We start from the raw sequence: 21,893 nt of genomic DNA on the forward strand, positions 1-21,893 counted from the left end.
GTCGCAGTTCGATGTGTATGCGCCGTGCCAGCGTATGACGTAATGACTTCTTGTGCTTGATATGGCAGTGGTGTCGGATTACATACATGTATACATAGGGGCATTACCTTTAATCATCCCGACACTAAAACATAATCGTCATTACGTCACCATCGAAAACCAATTACACCCTGGCATTGGGTCCTTTAATCCACATCTTTATTACGTCATCACATATTATGTATATGTATGTTGTAATATGTATGTATATTATACATAGAGGCATTTCCTTTAATCCACCCGACACTGATCGACATATACGTCACCATCGAAAGCCGTCACTCATCCCTATTAATTACAACATTACGTAATGTTAATTACGTAACAAAAGAATGAATTTGAAATGCTTAAAAACGTTCAAACGTTCTTTCACAGAGAAGCTGAGATTTGACAGTTCCATAAATGGCCTACTTTTTATTTTCTCTTTGTGTCCTATGATGCAATAACAATTCGTTTCTTAAGCAAATGTAATGTTAGGTTATTCCAGTATGTTTTAGAGCCAAACAAGATACAGAACCTTACCATGGAAAAAGGTCTGTTTCAGTAGGAGTTTTGTGCCCTCAGCCATCGTGGCAATAAACAAACCAATGGTTTGTTTATTTATTGTTTAAGCCAATGGTTCTGTATACAGTGGGGACCTCATGTTTATGTATTGTCTTGATGTTATGTTTTCTGTACTGTGTAATGTTTTGTTTTCAGTATTTGAACAGACCTGTGAAGATGAATATTCTTCGGACAATAATAATAATAATAATAATAATTATTACTACTACTTTGTGCGAGCAGAGCGCAAGTACTGTTTTCGGCTGCATATGTCCGTGACTCCTTCGGCCAATCGGGGGTTGTGAATTTTCTGTGACACGCTCGGCCAATCAGGGATTGTGTATTGTCTTTGGTGGCGTCTTTGGTAGCTTGCTGCGTATGTCGGTGGCCCCTCGACCATGCTGGGCAAGACCTACGCTGTAGACGCTATCATTTGTTTTGGCCGGAAGTTGCGGGATTTTGACGGAAGTACCGCTCAGGGAAATTACGTTGATGATTTACAAATCAGTTTACATTCTCCGTTAATGAAACAAGTGTTGTGATTGGTCGGAATAATATCGTATCCGGGGGAAATACATCTGACGGACATTCCGGACCGACACGTCCGCCGATAGTGTCTCTGCCTTAGGTTGTGACCAGGCTTTTCTCTTCAAGGATGAGTAAGCCTGAGACTGAGGCTAACCCTCGACCGATTGAAACGGTGCCGGAGATTAGCTGTTCATTAGCTGAGATTAGTTATTATTCATTAGTCATGCATGTCACACTCAATTTTGTCTCTCAATTTGTCACGTCACGTCATATATTGTGCCCAGGTCTCGTGACATCACGATGACATCATCAGGGATGATAGTAAAACCCCCATATATGGGGAAAGCCCATTGTGCCCAGGTCTCATGACATCATCAGGGATGATCGCAAATCAGGGATCATCATAGTAAATGTGAAATGCTGTCACAATTAAGCCCATATATGGAGATCCCTGATGTCATCAATATGGATATGTATATGGATATATGTCAGAATCTGTTCTGACATTCTCAAAAACGGCCATAGACATCATGACAAAATGTGATGAGGTCAGCATGTGATGAGGTCAGCACATTTTGGGCACATTTGGGCAAGTGGCTATGGCTGTTTTTTGCCAAGGAGTGTATTTTGGGCAAAACTAATGGAATGGATTCAGAATCATGAAAACCCCCTAGTTTGACATGTCACATGCTACTTAAAGGACCACTTCACCACTTTTCAACCTATAATTGGTTCTCACTAATAATCATGAAAAAATGGCACGAATTTTTTCTGTGTCTCATAGGAGGGCTGTGGGCAGTTTAGAAAGCGTCTTCCAGTGACATCATCATTAGGCAGATTATTTTTAAACAAGATTCTTTTACAAAAATGTTTAGATTTTCATTATCGTGAGAACGATGGCTTCCATTTTCGCATTGCAACTATTCAGGACTAGAAAGCCTGCAGTTTCTATTAGCTTGTATTCCCCATCAATGATGTCACTGGAAGACGGTTTCTGAACTGCCCACAGCCCTCCTATGAGACACAGACCGAGTAGAAAACAATTGCGCCATTTTTTCATGATTATTAGTGAGGACCTATTATATGAAGATAGGTTGAAAAGTGGTGAAGTGGTCCTTTAAAGCAAAAGGGAAATTTTACATTTTTGCCTGCCATAGGATGTTAATGGTAGGGTCACAAGAAACCCCTATAAAAACAATTGCTCAATACTGACAGCCGGTCAGCAAGTGGATTCATGAATGTATGTAGACAATATTTTAGGCCCATAGAAAAAAGACTATATACCAAATTTCCCACCCGTGCACCTCAGCTGCCGGACTATATGTGAAAAAAGAATGCATGGAAGTACGTTATTGGCCTACTGGCTGCGGGCACAAGAACTCTGCCGTGATCGGTCCAACAGATTGTGAGATAAGCCCGAACAGCCACAAATACACAGACCGAGCCTAATATAGACAGATAGTCTAGTACAGTGACATGCTGTAAAGTAAAGTGTTGATGACTGATGTGCGTCATGTCAACACTCAATAGGCAGGGAGGGTCACTGAGCTGCAGCGGAAGGCTTTGGGTTTGTCTGACCAAAATTGATAGCCACTCATTCCTTTGCATTACTTGCATTGATAAGAACATGGGAGGGTTTCATATTGAGGTGGAACTGCCAGTAAGTGTTGGAGTAGGATCCTCCCAGAAACTAAATATGTCTGTGAACTTGGTGCAGTTGGGAGCCTACTGCCAGTCTGTGTGGGAAGCTTGTCATTAAAGCATAGCCTCACTGGAATGCTTGGCGACTTTGGTTTGAATTTTCCTATTACTGTGAACTGAATGGCCTCACTTGGTTATTATTATAAGGTCTAATGTATAGACAATACTTAAAAAAATTGAAAATCTTGAGAAAACAATTTCTCAAGAGTGAACCTTAAAATAAAAAAATGAACTATTACTTTTAGAACCGCAGAGCTGCAGCAACACGTCTGCTGTACAGTCAGAAATTCTAATGATCACACACCATAAAATAAAATAAATAAACCGACTTGCTCTGAAATACTTGAAAGCAAAGAGCACTCAGCAAGAGCAGCGTCATTCATCAAGAAGCAAAAACACTGCCACGATGATAAAGAACTACAACAGAAATTACGACAACAGTCCCACTCTAGCTGTATTTTGAATCAAGTCAGCCTGAATAGTAACACACTACGGTCAGGCCTGTGCAGGGATCTGGATTCATTTTACAAGTTGTGGCCTGGAGCCAGGCAGGGATGAAGTCAGGAACACTGATCCTGCTGGACAAGTCTAAGGTAAACAGAGACTTCGGTGTCGCAGAGGCGAGTTTCAACCTGAAACCAGACCTCATATCACAAATGTTCATTGTATGGAATGCTGGCCAATATACAGTATCACGTCTACTGACAATGCATAAACATTCAAGTGTTTCCCAAATAGACCTACAGAGTTCTGCTGAGGCTATTTCGGGTGAACAGCTGCAATGACAGCTAGGTAGGATAATCAAACCCATAAACCCTTAAAAAAATGTAAGTAAAAATACTACTGTAAGTCATGCAAGTGATATGCTGTCAGTCGGTTGTGCCGTCAGTTGAAAGTATCTGCTTAACAGAAGAGCTCAGATTTATTATGATGATTACATTTCATACTGTATTTATATAGCATCGTAAAATATAACATTTGGCAGTAGTTCAGACACAGAGTTAAGTAAGTGACTTGTTCAGATGATGTCATGCACCCACATTGAGGAGACTTTGGCTGAGGTGGAACAACAGACGCACCAAGGACAGAACACAGATTGGATGAGTGAACCAACCAATGTGTGAAATAGGTTCCACCACACAAATATGCTTAAGTGAGAAAATTGACCTTTCCTGAGAGGACTGATATATTATAGCCTTGCTGTAACTGAGGGGGAAGGGATCCTCCGTCCCCAGCAACACAAAGAAGACTGTGTAGACTAGACATGCATGTCACAATATTGGCTGATTTGGCTCAACAAAAATCATTTCATTTAGTCATTCACAAAGTCGTCTGCTATATTGAATACATAATAATAATAATAATAATAATAATAAGCAAGTAATCTAGATTTGCAGCCTTCAAATAATTAAAAGTGGTCTCCATGGACATGTTGCGTGTGTGACGTCCACATCCACCATCCCAAAAGATAATTTTAACCGATTACATGCTGCTCCAGAGCGCTGCCCACCATTGACAGCACTCTGGAGCCAGTGCCAACAGAGAATGCACGAAAAAGGCAGCAAAGAAGACCCTGTGATTTGCCCCCCATGAACTGGAAGTAGTCGGCCATTTTCGTGCTAATATGCTAACCGGGAGGTCGCGATAAGTTTTATTGAGCTCCTAACATCATCCCTCACCCCATATCACCTCAATCTGAGCCTCCAAAGCCACTAAAGATCACGTGTGAGTGCGTGTGCACAGGGGATTTCGATGACGTCATACCACGGAAGCAAGTGTTGCCTAGTGACGGAACGCTAAAAGAAGCTAACATACGGTAAAATATAATAGTATTCATTCTGGATTAATAGAAATCAACAAAACAGGCAGGTTTAATACGAGATATCTCGACATTGGCATATATTGTGTGAATATAATTATACAATAACACAAATATAATCCTAACTGATAAAAAACAGCAGATCCAATACGACAGGTGGTAGTTGGAGGGTAAGCAGCAATTTATTAGCAAGACAGCAGTGGGGAGAGTGTCAGCATCAGCATGAGCAGTAGTGAAACTTCCATAAAGCGGTCTGAGAATGAAACGAGTGTGTGATTGGATGAGTTACCAAACATGGTGCTGCAGGCTGCCCAATGAACGGCTGCCAACAACTTTCCTGACAGAACTTCATGAACGCCATGCCAAGCATGACGCTCATACTAACTGCTGCAAACACTTAGAGATATTGCTGTAAAGACAGAGACAATATGCAGGGAATTATTAGTGTGCCTGTGTTTGAGTGGGGTTCTGTGGTCTCTTTTTTTCCTGCAACAGGTAATGAGCACGGAGGTGCAGCAGGTGGAGCAGTTACTTGTCCTTCTGTCATTGGCTAGCAGGAAAAGACAGAGGGAAAGTTGCGCAATATGGTAGAAAAAGGTCTACAAATTACGCTAGTTTTGTGGATTACCGGTAATTAATGTTTAATGCGTGGCTCCCAGACCCCTACAAAATGACCGGAACTACTTAATATTCACCAAAACCAGACCAGAACTCCCACTACGGGACTCAGGGAATCAACAAATACCTTTCCAACCACTATTAATGGCAAGTATTTCCTACAGCTTTATGTAAAAAATATCTGAACTAACCCACAAGTAGTAAGAGATGGTAAAAGATCATCTTGTGAAACTAATGTCACCACAACATCGTCAAGCAGGCAGTCCAAACTATAAGCCAAAGTGAAGACCACGGTACAGAACCTCCCACTGAGGATGGGCGGCCATCCCAACCTTCGAAAGCCAAAGCCTATCAGTGCTTCAATTCAATATTGAGGGCCTATATGTCATATGACACAGTTGACACCTCAGCCGTGTCCAACAAGGCACCAGTCATTCTCATACAAGAGACACGCTGTGCAGCCGAGGACAACCAGCTGCCTGGGTTCATCCTCATTGGGTCCATCCACAGCAAGAGGCACAGAATGGTAGCAACCTTGAACTAAGGATTGAACTAAGATTGACAGCCATTAGTCACCAGGCTCCAACATTGAGTGGCTGGTCACCAAATCCAGGAAACAACGGTTGTCAACATCTACAAGCTGACACCAATAGCGCTGGCTGCATCGTCACTCCCGCCCGTAATGCACCCTATCTATGCAGGCTACGTCAACTGTCAACACAAACACTAATGCAAACAAAAAGGTTCTTGTTGGAACAACTACACCAACCAGGATCTGGCCTTTGCTCACCGTGTGCCAGAGTAATGACCTGAAGCCGGAGAGACGGTTAATTGACAGGCTCACAATAATAATAATAATAATAATAAGGGTAATAACCAAGTGCAGTGTCTAGTGTCACTCTAAGACTATTTCACGCTTTATTTTATTCTCATCTCTCTACGCTTACCTGTACATATCCTGTATTTCACATTTACATGTACACCTAAATTCCTCATGAGGATCAAAATAGGTTTAGCTTATCTTGCCCGTACCAAAATCACTGAATTATACCAGTGAACATTACACTGCCAGACATCCCCCAGCACTGTATGTACTGTACTTTTCTCCTTATCACTTGTCCTCTCCAGTGAATGTATTTCTATCTCCTCTCCTCTCCTGGCTACACATTCAATTGAATGTCCTGCATTATCCGCTTATCAGTGTAGTAGAGAGAACATAAAGTTTGCACCACAAACTGTGCAGGACTCAGGAGTCTAATTCTTTGTGGAGCCATGAACCTTTTTATATACAGTCGTTTTGTATTTTTACTACATTTTCAGGTCGAGGCTTCTGCTTTGGTCAACATTCTATTAGAACATTAAAAAATACATACGGTATATGAGAATTTTACAAAAACTGGATGTGTGTGGGTGTTCGCGTGCGTGCATGCGCGCGTGTCAATATACATGATACAAAGTGAGAAAAAAGAGAGAGAAAGAACATACACACTATTCAAATGCAGCATGCAAGCAACTCAGGACTCTTGGAAGAGTAGCCTTCAGCTAAAAGAGATCCTAACTAGAAAAAGTGCCCTTCCGGGCACAGGTCTCCACCAGGTTATCCACAGATCCGTGCAGTTAGAGGTAAAAACACTTTTCGGCCAGTTATAGCGCCACCTTGAGGCTGAGTTGAAATTGTTCATGTGGCATTTCGTCCTCGGCCTAGTGGGAATGTGGGTGCACAATTTCAGGGAAATCACGCGATGTGTTCATGATTTGCAGCATTTTGTTTGAAACTGAGCACTCCTGTGAACTTTGGAAGCCAATCTTAACCAATCAGGATGGAGTCTGATAAATCTGAAAGACCCGTTTCGTTGAATGACTCTAGAGAGACTGTGTACCAATTTGCGTGATGTTTGGACAAAATCTGTAGGTGTACTGTGCAAAAACTTGTTTTGCACAAAGCGGCCTCCTGGTGGCGCTATAACAGGCCGTTCTGGAAAGTTTGGGGCAGAGGTTCATGGTTGGCATCCAGGGAGTGTGTGTGCAAAATATGGCATCGAAAAACTTGTTTTGCACAAAGCGGCCTCCTGGTGGCGCTATAACAGGCCGTTCTGGAAAGTTTGGGGCAGAGGTTCATGGTTGGCATCCAGGGAGTGTGTGTGCAAAATATGGCATCGACCGGGTTAACGGTGGCCGAGATTAGCTGTTCACGGACACACGGACACACGGACACACGGACACACGGACGGACACACGGACGGACGGAGTGCAAAACATACTCTCCCCACATGCCTTCGGCCTGGTGGAGACAATAAAGTCAAACCAAGTCAACAACATAGTTCGGAGTATGTGGTCCAGTTCCATATGTTATAGCTGGCGCTGCTGCTAAACAGTCAACGTTTATGCCACATGTTGTGGATAATAATGTGGATAATGTTCATTTTATGCTCTCAAGAGCTACATTAAAGTAAAACATCAGCTTTACTTAATTTCCAACAAGTCTACACAATTAGAGAATGTAGAATACATTTTATTTTGATCAACATTTGCCTGTTATCTCTCCTATGGTACCGCATCAATACAGCATGGAATTGTGCCAAGATCTTACCAACCGATAACAAAATAATAGTTTTCGATCTGAAAGGCTAAATCTCATCAAATGGTGGTCCGTGGCTCAAATGCTGAATGAATAATGGGCCTTGATATGAGAAATGTTGAAAACCACTTGACTTCTTACTTTGGCATTGGAATAGGGGGCTTTGCTGAGTGCCTATCGTCATCATGGTGATAACTTGAGCTATTTACCTGATTGATTGATTGATTGATTGATTGATTGATTGTGATATTTATTAACAGTTTGCAGAATTACAGTACATTTCAAGCACAAACTCAATACAAAGACTTGTTAACTGTGAGGTTAAGGTGTGGACTTCGTTAACATTAAGGAAGTATCTAGACAGGTACATGGGTATCTTGGTGGTGTATCTTGTGGACCAGACCCTAATATTCATGAAGCAGGTTCAGCTTCTCTCAAGTAAAGTCTAGAAAGGAATTGATGAAGAATGAATGCCCACCCACTGAACTGAATGTCTCCATGCATCACTCAGCTGGAGGTCACCAAGGTCAGTTTAATAGTTAAATAAATATGAAATTCATTATGCCTAATATTATTATCATTTGAACGAATTAACTAATGCATTTAGTGGCAGATTTCTTGTCACCACTATTTATCTCCAAGCTCTGTTGTGATCAGCACTGAGCCAGAGCTAACTATGGTCAAACATAAACAAAGCTGTCCTCCAGGCAGACGACTGACCTGCTGCGTGTTCACCAGCCAGATCCCACAGACTCCACTCACTACATACACATAGCCTAAAGGGAGGATTGATCTGTGATTGGCTAGCTTGGGCCAACCGGCTAACCAATGCTGTAATTTCATCACTCAGTGAACTTTATCACTCAGTGACTCAGTCAGTCAGTGAAAGAGGCATGTGTCTATAGGGCTGGGTCTTGTTATTCTAGCCAAAAACCTGCTTGAAAATAATCACAGAGGCAGAGATAGTTCTTGGATGTCATTCGTGTACTCCAAGGAAAGCTAGAAGGTTGTACAGTTAACTCCCAGGGTGTAATTCTAAACCATACAACCTACTACCTCAACCCGGATGCACACATTTTCCTTTTTTATCTGTTGTGCACACACACACACACACACACACACACACACACACACACACACACACACACACACACACACACACACACACACACACACACACACACACACACACACACACACACACACACACACACACACACACACACACACACACACACACACACACACACACACACACACACACAGTATATTTATTTTTAATATATAAACTGCGACAAACTCATACGTTCATAACTCATAATGTGTCCCAGTCCCACACATTGTTGGGTGGCTGCAGCATATTCAACAGTCATTGGAGGACATATTGCTACATGGGTAGAAATAAATGTCATATAAATGTATAAAAATGCAAAAAAGACGACGATCATACCACAGTGACAAAGACCCACAGAGGCGAGCTTGTGATGTCAGATTTGCCACAAGATCGGATCTACGGGTTTGTGCCAAATGGTTAAAGCCAAAGTATCAAAATAATTAAGTAAATTCACAAATAAATACACCAAAATGCATTTAAACACTTACTATATGGTATGGTACCTAGCTGCTAAAGTGTTAAAGATCTCAGCTATAATAATAATCTCAACTATAATAATATCACTCATCATAAGAGATTACGAATAAAAAAGGGCACTTGACCTTGAACACCCCTGTTTGATGTATTGAGTACAATGATTTCATAGGACAGTGTTTGCACAATTATGAAAAATGCTTTCCATAAAATTTACACAGAAAAACAACAATTACAAGGAAGCAAACCTGCAGTTCCGTTCAGGTGGCATTTAGAGAAACAGTTTGTTGTGATGCACCCCTCAAAAAAAGAAAAGAAAAGAAAAAGTTAATCAAACAGATTGTAACTTACCCTTTATTTGTCCTTCTCTATGGTTTGTGTAGTCCATGGTTAATTTGAGTTTTTCTCTCTGAAATCAGAAGAAAGCTCTTTTTAAAAGACAATAACATGGTGCTAACATTGTTTAGCAAGTTAGAAAAAATAAAACAAGGATGTATAATTAATAAGAAATAAATTGCTACAGTATATACTAACAAAATATATAATAACATAATATGTACTGTACTATTTATGATAGATATTATGAAAGAGAAAGAATGAGAAGGATTCTTGTTTTCACCACAGTGCCAATAATACTGTTTCTACAGTGTCTGATCCAGATTAAACAAAATCAAACCCAAACTACATTCTTAAGTTGGTGTGACACAGTTTGAACATCGAGCATCACATGCCTCAGCAGTTCCTAGATACCAAATTAAGTCCATGATGATAATAATCATAATTTAGGGCAAACTCTGTTGTGGATCGCTATCCCAGACAAGCACTTGGACCTGCCATTATCAGTCCTCTTCCTGGCCATAAGCATAGTGGTTGTGGAGAGAGGTTAGCCCAACTTAGCCACGACCACAGCTAGGAGAGAGCCATGGTAAGGAGCCGAATAAATCAGAGTGACTGAGAGGAATTCCAGTGTAATCAAGCATGCCACGATCAGCTACTATTAACCGTGCCAATGCCAGAGTCTCCAACAGTGGAATATTCCCATGGCCGCAGTGCGACAGAGCCAGGTATAGAGTGAGGAGAGAGAGTGAAAGTGCCACTTACCCACATTACTTTTACTATCGGGTTTGATTTATCATCTGTATTTCTTTTCTTTGCCCACTGTATTCTGCCTGGAGACACGTAGCAATAGTTGTTTTCATAAAAAATACACGGATTTATTCTTTTTTTAAAGGAGCGGCCGAACATATAGGCAAACCATGATGAAAAGGCTGAGCGGCATTTCAAAAATCAGCTCCCTGGCAAGACGAGTTCAGTTCGGTGATGTGCTGTCCGCCATTTTCTTACCAACAAACACCAGAGTGCACGAAGCCAAAAGCGAAACAAAAAACCTTGATAAAAAGCTTTTTCTGGCATCATATTAAAAGTTTCCCCCCTTTTCCTCCCTCTCTGTTTTGCTCTCTCTCTTGCCTGGCACCATCACAAAATCCTGGTTAGAATGATCACATGATTTCCTACCAGCGAGCTACAGCATTCCCAGTAAGTATTCTGCTGACATTGTAAAGACATCTTTTGTCTAAATCACTGTTCTCATCGTCGGGTCGGGACCCATAATCCATTTGGTTCCATTTATACACACTCAGTGTTAAACTAATGCTAAGAATTTTACAGTGTCCCAATTTTTTTTTTAATGTTTACACTCTCAGAGTTACAGACCCATAAGGGTCCCGGACCAGACGTTGAGAAGCAGTGGACTAAATCAAAATGTTAATTCAGTCTGCCTCTCTCTGCACCTTCTGGGGGGGCGGCGATGCAAAGGGGTGGTGTTAGGTGTCATGGCAACCTCCACCTGGCAGGCTGCCCATCACCCCGAGGTGGGGAGAAGTAGCGGCTAATGTGGTGTCGATTAGGAATGCTCGCAAGCGTCCAAAGTCAACTCCATGGCCGTGCTCGTTGTTTAAGGTTTCTGGTTATATACTGGATGTTTTTCTTTTTGACATAGTAAATGAAATTAGGTTAGACTAATGACACTGTAATGGCACAGCTGTGCCAGGTGTTGCAAGCAAATAAGCTGTAAGTTATATTTGCTGGTGGCTAATACTGAGATGAGTGATTTTATTTTGCTCAATGCTTCCTCATATCTGTTGCGATCGATCAGTTGATCGATTCATCTATCTATATCAGTATGTCCATATCTAATAAAGAAAACAGAGCAACCGAGAAAAATTATAGAACAACTAAATAATATGACGTAGCAGAACATAAACGATAAAGCATGAGCTATTTATTGCCAAATCCATTATTGTCAATGCACGCAGTCTGTCTCATCACTAATGCTGTCTGCCACTGGCTGGGGTGCTGTCCAGGCCAAGCAGAGAGTCATAAGAACCACTGGCTGGGGTGCTGTCCAGGCCAAGCAGATATTCATAAGAACCACTGGCTGGGGTGCTGTCCAGGCCAAGCAGATAGTCATAAGAAGCCCAAACAAAGGGCAAGGCAGGCCCCTCTGAGCGCCTCATCTGCTCCAGTCTCCATTAAACACACTCAGCTGAAACTGTTCCAAAACATTCCCCCACTGAGGGGGTCATTTCATATCCTGAAAGGCAGGAGGCCAGGGTCAAAGTTCAAATGAGATTGTGGTGGGTGGGTGGGTTGGTTGGCTGAGCGGAGGGGAGGGGGCTTCCCTTGGGAAGGGCTATACCATTGCAAACCAGACAGGGGTGGAAAATCAGACAGACTCCCCCCAACCTTGTACTGTGTAACATGTGATAGTGAGAGGGGGAGGGCAAGACATAGGTAAGAGAAGAATAACACACAGTTCAGGCAGATCACAACGACTGTATCACTTAAACCAGTGGCTCTCAAACATTTTTATGTCAAGGGCTACCACATTTATATGCATTTGGCCGTGGACAGCCATCTGAAAGGGACCCCAGAATAGTACAATATATATATATACTGTATATACTTACAATAAAATATATTCATATCTGTTGTCAAAAAAATTCAAAAAGATAGCAGCTCTACAAGCTCACAACAAGCTTGTAGATCTGTTATTTTTTAGTATAAAATATAGTTAATTAATGTGGTTAGACCGATTTTGATGCAATTATTAAATTTGGCTGGGGACCCCCTGGAACCCCTTCAAGGACCCCCGTGGATCCCCAGACCCCACTTTTACAACCACTGACATAAACCTTTCCTGGCCTGACAAAACATAGCCTACGTTAGAAGGCAATCGGACACAAATAACCAATAGATACCAAGAAGTATAAACAAGGCAGAGAGACCTCGTAGAAACCTTGTACTGTATGTCTGAAACCGAAAATGTTTGCATGAGTGAAAATAGCTTGTAGAATAGATCGTCTTTGCTTGACACTCTTGTACTACGAATTAGGGCATTAAGTGACGCAAAAGAATAGCAATAATATTAATTTGGTACCACTTAAGCCTTATTTTATACGTCTGCTATTAGAAAAGAGCAGATCTACGAGCACCGTCATGACGTGACACATTTTTGGGGGGGAATTTGGGGGGGAAATGTTATGTTACAATGATATGCCTCCAAAAAGGAATGCCAGGGTTCAGGTGGTTCAAACGTGCCACCGAGTGCAACCACTCAGAGCCGACAAATTTCCATCGCATTGGAAAGCAAAACGCTATGCTGGTCCTCGTATCGACATACTGTACAATGTACATACACCCACATGTAACATGCGTACGTATTGTCACCGTTTCCTCACATTTCTGAGGTATACCATTTGCAAGAGAGTGAAATGTCAGATGTTATTTTTACACAGCTTGTTAATCTTCACCACAAGCCTACACTACAGACAGGCTAAGCTCTGAGGGAAGATAATATCCGCTCTTTTATTCTCCAAAGGGCTCAGCGGAGGCAGGGCGTTATTTCTGTCTCCAAGCCCTTATCACCACTAATTTAATGTTGCCTCAAGCCACAATAGAATAACAGTCAACAGGTTGATCCAGAATCAAGTTTATATGGTGCTGTGGAATGATGGGAGGTGTACTCATTCAGCCATCCATTTAGTGAATGATTGTGCTATGGCTTTAATCGAATAATACTGCTGAAATGTAGTGTTCTTTAAAGTATACTGTATAATATATTACGGATTGTGGATTCCTATCTCTTGAGCCATTGCCCAGATTGACAAAATTACAGGCTGGATGAATTGCAGGATTATTGAGAACCAGGATTCACTTTCACTGTGAAACCAGGATTCACTATCACTGTCCAGTCCCACGGGACTTGACAGTGTGGGCCACCAGTGACCAGTGGGTGCCTTCACATTTCTTCATTATGTACAGAAAAACACGTTCATGCACACTCTGTTAAAACATGATTCATGGTCATAAACGGGTCTATCCTGAAACAAGACTCCTAATGCTGTGATTGGGGGACAAGTTGAGTCAAATTTAAATCAGTGGAGCTGCGCCATTGATAGTAATTTGATAGAATGGTTAATACATAATGATAATACTTTTGCAGAGACTGTTTACATGTTCTGTTCCATTTGTGTTTCAAGGCCAATTCTGATTTAGGATAGGAAATTCATCTTGACTGTGACAGTTTTAGAATGCTGCAGCGAACTACTAACTGCTGAAGCTCGTTGCCGTGTCTGGAGATTAACCATGTCAGATAATAAACCTTGAATTTGTATTTGTAGGTAATTTTAGCCACATCAGGAACTAGTCTACATGAAAAAATGGCAGGTTTGTGGATGGAAGAAGTGTTTGTGTTCCTCCCTTTGATGTTTGTTTGGTTTGCTTTGTCATGGATTGTAGAGCTTGACTGGGCATGCATCAGCTTTGCAGTGTTTACAATCATACGTCTTTGGATTATTTGTGTTTTGTCTGGAACGTAAATCTTATATCTAAATCTCTAAACTGGCCTTTAGGTTTTTGTTCTTCTGCAAGTCACTGTCAGAGAAGAAACAGGTTCTGTTTCTTGACATCATAGACTAGGCAGCTGTTCCCAAATATTTTGGGCCGTGCACCCCGTTACCTTACCTCCCGACCTAGCTGAGGCCCTAAAGTCTAGGGCCTAGACGGAATGGAAATATATGAACATATTTTATGCAACATTTGTTTATCATATACTGTAGACCTATGTGACATATTATTCTAAATTGACGACCTGCATAAATGTCTCTACATACATATACTGTATATATATAAAATTATATATATACACACACACACACACAGTAATATATATATATAGCCGCCCTGTTTGGGCGGCCATCTTAGATGCTAAATAAATAGCGTCAATGCTAGCGAGCTCAAATCCATCCTTGCTCTAGAAAGCAACAATGTTCCCATGTAGACCACCGGATTTATCCAAACCATGAAGAGCTCCGTAGATTTCGAGTTGCTTTTTAGTCAGCCTGTATGAAGGGAGGTGAACGGCAGCACGGTTGCGCAATCCGGTCTAGGATCGCTAAAGAAGGAAAGGCCAAGCCAAAAAAAATAAAAGAAATAAAAAATAAATCAGCGATCCGGTTTGATATCAATAAGCTTATCAGACGGAACGTTACACCAGCAGCAGTTGCCGGTTGGATTCCTACTGGCGGAACCTTCCGTCAGAAGCAGTACATTTGTTAAAATAACACCATAGCATCACCATTAGCATTAGCCTTTTCATGTCACGCCCCCCCCTAGCCTAGAAGGTGCTTGCGCACAACTGTGGTGCATGCACGTGCACCACAGTTTGGGAATCCCTGGACTAGGCCATTGATAATACTTGACACTTTTTAAATTAGGCGCAGAACAGGGGCATCGTGCTTAAATATCGGTCTACTGCTTCATCTGTCTCATGTAACAGAACTTGCATCATACAATGTTGCCTTAAATGCTAACATAGCTTTGCCATGGCCAGGACAATGACTTTAACCCACCTGTCTGTTTATTCTGCTGCCTAGCACCAGACTAAACACTGCCACTTTCAGCAGGGCTTATTGGCTGCAGCTGACTACGCAGGAGCCAATCAGAAGGAAGGGAGGGATGATGGCATGCAGTACAAGAGAACTGAGCTCAAAGAGGAATGGGGAGAAGCTGTGCAGAGACAACAAAACATACAACAAATGTGTTTACTGTACACTGCCTGGAACAAGGATGGAAGCAAGCTGAACAAAAATTGCACCACTGAGACATGAGCCGTTTTGTTGTTTACAATCCCCCTGCCACAGAAAATCTCATTACAAAACAAAAGGGAACTTTTCTAACGTTGAATTTTAACTTTCAGCACCAGTGGGTGTGTTGGGGGGTAAATAATGAAATGCAGCAATATGAGTTTAAAGTCATTATGCTGCTAGACATGTTTTTTGCTGGAGTAGCAAAAGTTGAAGCTAAACAATTACAAACTATAAAAGGGCATCAGTCCCTGAATGGCACTGAATTGATTAGCTGGCTACAGACAGGGCCGCTATCAGACTATGCTTTTACCATTGCTAAAAGAGATCAATACCTAATGAATTCCAAACGGCGGAGTTTCAAAAACATAAATGTATCCTCCACTAGTGCATATATTCCCACTATGGATCGATGAATATGACATTACACAAAGCTGAAGAGATGCATCTCCTTAATTGACCTGTGCATTTCACATTAATTCAAAAGACAATTAAAATGGATTGGATTATGTGGCACCGTTCGTCCTGGGATCTCGAAGAGCTTTATTGTGTGCTCAGCTCACCTTGTGACCTGATGTTTTGTTTTAATTACCAGTGCCTGCCATCAGGCAGCTCAGGCAATAGAACAATAGGATTGGAGAAATGCAAATCTTGGTTTAGCATTTACAAAGTGATTGAATTAGCACTATACAGAGATAAGGTTAAGTATTGTCACTGCATTAAATGTGATTAAATGTACAGTAATGTTGGAGGAAGAGCACATCAGACACAATATTACAATGATACTGCACTGATTCTGGCGTTTTCTGATCTGATCACAATACTATTCTGGCGTGAATAAAAAATAGCTGATCTACAACTTAAGCTCACAACGGATCACGTTGTGTTGTGAGCTTATAGATCAACTATGTTCAATGAAGATATCTAGCGTAGAGCAAAAACAGGAGAGCACTGGGGGTCTCAACAGCATATAGGCCAGGGTTTAAGGATTTTAAAATATTGCATTTTTTCAGTGAGTATGACAGAGGGTCCAAGTAAAGTGTTATATTGCAAGTCCTACACTACGCCACAAAGATGTCTACCCTTCAGTAGATTAATTTAAACCTAAAGCACTCCTAAAGGGTTAGGGTTAGCTAAAAGGCAGCTTACAGTACCGCATAATAGCTTTGATTTCATATTACACATGCTAAGTTGACAGGTCTGTGAATTTCAAGCAAACACCAAGTTCCGCAAGTCATTTTCCTGGGGCCAACTATAGAGGAGAAGACCGTAATAATCGACTGCATTAAGGATGATCTAACATCTGGCAGACCGAGGAGGCAGTTATCAAAATGATACCTTTCCTGAGTGCCCTTATCTGCTCTCCCTCAACCTCTTATTCTCAAAGCAGTAATTGGATGAAAATAACACGGAACACGGAATAACACGGAAATGAAGCAAATTTGTGTAAGCCTATGAAAAAATGATTTCCCGATGTAAGACTTTAATTGGGCTCTGAAAAAAACAATCATAATTACAATGTACTAGTCAATAAACTAAACCTCATAATAAGCCGAGGGAGATTAAGTAACAATTTATGCGAAATGGGTATTTGTGTTCATGCCTTTTCCCTACACTTGAACTTCACACCGTGGGGAGTCTCCACAGCTCCAGCTAATAACAGGTTAGTGGCAGGTAAAGCAGCAGGTGTAGTGAGATGGTGGTGTCTCACAGTGATTTGTAATTCAGAGCACAATGCACATAGGGTTCAAATGGGGACTTCAGGCACTCATCTTTTGCCCTGCTAAAAACAGTGCCTTTAAAAAATGTGATCTTTCATACGATTTGAGGTTGAAACTTTTACAAAACACAAGCATTATCCCAAAAAATGTAACTCTCACTGACTAGAAAATTGTTCTGTGGGCTGGTTTAACAAAATTCATTTGGTAGACAATTTTAAAAGCACCTTTATAGAACCAGGAGTGCAGATTAGTTTAGCATGAGTGGCACTAGCATAGGGACCCCGTGCCCTAACACAATTAGTGCCATATGCCTATATCAACTGATCTATACTAGACAATTACTAGGCACGAGAGACCATTGGGCACTTGAGACTAGTGTGACAAGTGACACGTATGTGTGTGTGATCTTGCTTCTCCTGCAGGGAGACACCATTTCGTAAAAACACTGTATAAGTATTCCTTTGGTATATTGAACGGTATATGAAAATAAGCAATTAATTAACCTGGATTAAATTAATATATGATCTGATATTTTCAAAAGAATGTTCCCCCAGAATAGGGATGCTATAGGTATAGGGTTCAAGTGTTTAAGTATAATACAGTAGGTTTATAATATTATACAGTATCAAATGACCAGGTAAATGGTGCATTTATATAGCGCCTTTATCCAAGGCGCTCTACATAGATTGTGCATTATATTCACCCATTCATACACCGATGGCGGCGGAAACCATGCAAGGCACCAACCAGCACATCAGGAGCCATTCGGGGTTCTCAAGGACACTTCGACACTAACTCTGGGGGAGCCCGGGTTCGAACTGGCAACCTTGTGGTTACCATCCGGTCACTCTACCCCTGATCATGTAAGAGATAATAACTTGCTTTTCCATTTCATAGAATCAATCATAGCAACATGGTTGAAACATGGAGCGGTAGAGGTCAAGTGAAAAACTAAAAGTAGAAAACAAACCAAGATAATAAAAGATAAACTTAGATTCTGGTAGTGAATATCTGCTGTGGCTCTCTGAATGGATGCAATCAGCAGTGATTACATTAATGAAATTATGTACAGTATATTAAGCACCAATGAATGAATTTATGCACAGTATATCACCAATGAATATACAAATTAATGTATGTACAGTCTATCACCAATTAACAAATGTAATGCATCATAAAAGATTATACAAATGAAAATATGTACAGTCTATCACCAATTAATATGAAGGAATATATAGTCTACCAAATACTATATTCATTAATATAAGTACAATGTATCAGCAAAGATTATATGAATGAAAATGTGTACAATCGCCAATGAATATGTGAAGGAATATTATATATACAGTCTATCAAGAATGTCAATGAGTCATGTGATCTGCCTTTCATACATTTACAGTAGGCCTGTATGATCTCTGGCATACAGCTAGGCATACTCAACACTTGGCCTTTATGTTGCATCTAGATTCTAGATATGAGGCATCTAAAGCCCCTTTGCCACGGACATGTAAAACCATTAAACCACGTCATGTGGGAAGAGTCGTCGGCGTTGTTTTATTTCTCCCGTCAATCTCCCCACACACTCGACCTTGTAATAACAGTTCCCCACAGATGGAGTAGAAATTTAATAATCGGATTGCCGTAGTATATGATGTTTTCTTCTATGAACAAAATATAATAATAATGTTTAAAGATTTGCTGAAATTATTTGTGTCTTCACATGCATAGATCGTCAAAAATAGCCTATATTTCACATTCACTGACTTTCACTTTAATTTAATTTATTCGTTATAATCTTCTACAATAAGAAAAAAATATATACAGTATATATTTGACATACATTGCAATTACTTCTATGAGAGTTATAGTATAGCTCATACCTCAGTAGGTTGTGTGTGTAAGGAGTGGGCAGTCGGGGGGGGGGGGGGTGTGTGTGTGTGGGGGGGGGGGGGGGGGTTAGCAGTGAGAGTGAAAGTACGAGTGCAGTGGAGTATTTCTGGTTGTCCCAAATACATATTATCTGAGTCTCATTTCATGGGCTTTAGACACGCATCATTACATATTGTATCCATCTATAAATGCACCATGTCTGTGTGTACGTTAAAATTCGACACACACGTTCCACACAGTGCCCGGTGTCGAGTCGGTCGGACCCACGGTTGTCCAGAACCACCACAAAAGGCCTCTGCCAGGGCTCATGGACAAGGCCCCTGACCAGGCTCCATATATGGAGCTGGCCTGTTCTGACATCATAAATGTGTTCTGACATTTGCATAGACTCCATATTTGGGCATGCCTGACAAAGAACTCCATATATGGGCATAAAAAGGGACACAGACATTCTGATATCTGCATAGACTCCATATTTGGGCATGCCTGACAAATAACTCCATATATGCGCATTAAAAGGGACACAGACATAATAACCGGGGCATCATTTCCAACTTACATCGTTCCAAGTAGGCCCAACGGGCACCGCTCTAGTTCATCTAATTCTAAATTAAGGGAAAAGACGCATACAGGACTATTTTCTACACAGAAATGTTGTGGGTGTCATGTTGAAAAATGGGCTTATAACTATGTCATAACAGCACACCCCCAAGAATTATGTAGCCATTGGCCCAAAGTAAATTCAATTGAAATTAAACCATTTTGTCTTCAATTATCATTTCTCCAATCGGCATGTACAAATGCTTTCAACATCCATGGCCTGAAGCAAATGTGCGTGTCGATAACCACTCTTTTACAGAGATCTTGCTCCTGTAATAGTGACCTAAAGCAGATCTAGCCTATCATTAATACTCGCTTAGCTTTTTTAAACACAACCAAAGCCTGAGGCAACATCTAGTGTTATGCTGATTAAGAAGACAACTGCTGTTGTTTATTTACAACCAGAGTTTAAGCATTTCTCTCACAAAGTATGGACACAAAATGGACTGACATCATAGCAGTGATAGCACACAACAGAAGCCTTTTTTCCTTCACCAAGCGACATACAGGTTGTTTTCCAAATATTAAGTGCATGCTAAAGTTGTATAACCCACTTGTCAAAAGAATCATTCTAAAGTTACAAAATTCACTTCATAATGTAACCCCCCCCCCCCCCCGCATACACACAACTTGACAATATTTACAGTGATATATAGGCTAGCCCAGTGCTTCTCAACCTTTTCTGGATCAGGGCACACTTGAAAATCTCAAAAGCGTTCAAGGCCCACCCACCTGTATTTATATTTCCAGCCATCAAATGGATCATGTTAAGTGGTCAGTTAGTTGGGTGGGCCGTGTGCATCAATCAATCGATTGTGTTCCGGCTTGGATCGTAGTGTACTTCAAGTTCCTTCTTATCTGTATCACAATGAAAACTCATTTGTCAAGGTTTTAAGGACATAAACACTAGTCTGTGGCCTATTCTATTTTTGTCAACCAATTTCCAAAAGTAGCTTGACATAATGGTCACCCTAATGTCAGCTAAAAGATGTGGCTCTTCCTCTCATCCCATGGCCATGTAACCCCATGCAGCATAACAGCCATGATAGCAGACAGAGTAAACGGAATGGGACAGAGGGATTATAAGGCAGCCTGGTGTTTCCACTGGGGTCTCCCCTGCTGTGCTACATCGTCCCAGCTCCCTTTGTCTGCTGTTAACCCGTTAAATCCCGCGGAAGAACCTATTCAGGAAAGTGTCACACACCCCGGGGGGTCATTTTGTCTGGAATAATGATCTTAAAGGGGTTACATAGCATTGTCACTGATTCCGCTCACTGCATACACCCCCCCCCCCCACACACACACACACACACACATTCATTTGTTTCCTGTGGTGTTTATGGTTTCGGTTATTGTTAGGCCTTGTCTTTAAGTTGTACCTTCAAACAGCATTGGCTAAAAGGATGTCCCCCTCTTTACTCAACCAGCTCTATCACAGTTGTTCATGTCATCACTCAGTGGGTAGTCAGTCATCCTTCATTGTTGTGGATAAGAGGGCTATTGATGTTTGTTGTTAGGATATTAACCCCTTACTCTTAATACACATTGCGTCTCTCTCTCTCTCTCTCTCTCTCTCTCTCTATGTTAAATTCAAAAGGGGTTTATTGGCAAGAGAAAACATACGTTTACATTGCCAAAGCAAAAGTGGAAGTCTCTCTGTCTCTCTCTTCCATTGTCCCTCTGCGTGTTTGTATTGGGCATAGCACTGAATACTTTAAAGTCTCCTATATTATCATGCTTGTGCATGCGCCGTGCGTACGTGCGTGCGTGCGCATTTGTGATATTGGGTATAGCGAAAGCACACAGGGAAATGTTGCAGGTACTGTGAAATAAAGTGTAATTACTGCAGTGATGCCCTCTATGAGTAATGACGTGGGCCTCTGAAACCCAGCCATTGGGCCGATAGCAAATTACCACGTTAAAAATAAACTGCGATGTGAACAGGTCAGTGAGGCCAGAGCACAAAATGTCTGTGGGTGTGTATTTATATACAATGTATGAGCAAACTGGAATGAGCTCTAGTAACCCAATTAGTTCATTCACTTTACCCAACCACTTCCTTCTCCATCACAGTATTATAGAGTTCTGAAGTGTCAGATTATTACACCTGAACTTGAATGAG

The 21,893-nt window shown here is 41.2% G+C and overlaps 1 long non-coding RNA gene across 1 annotated transcript in view; it reads right to left on the bottom strand.

The window, feature by feature from the left end:
• The window catches only part of LOC310875611, a 59,506-nt gene that overhangs the window by 14,396 nt on the left and 23,217 nt on the right, over window positions 1–21,893 (bottom strand). The window contains exon 2 of the long non-coding RNA XR_014570660.1: window positions 9,766–9,823. This is a non-coding gene — a long non-coding RNA (uncharacterized lncRNA). The remainder of the gene's footprint in view (window positions 1–9,765; window positions 9,824–21,893) is intronic.

Source organism: Protomyctophum parallelum (assembly GCF_964188405.1).
Source record: "Protomyctophum parallelum genome assembly, chromosome: 1".
Taxonomy (NCBI): Eukaryota; Metazoa; Chordata; class Actinopteri; order Myctophiformes; family Myctophidae; genus Protomyctophum; species Protomyctophum parallelum.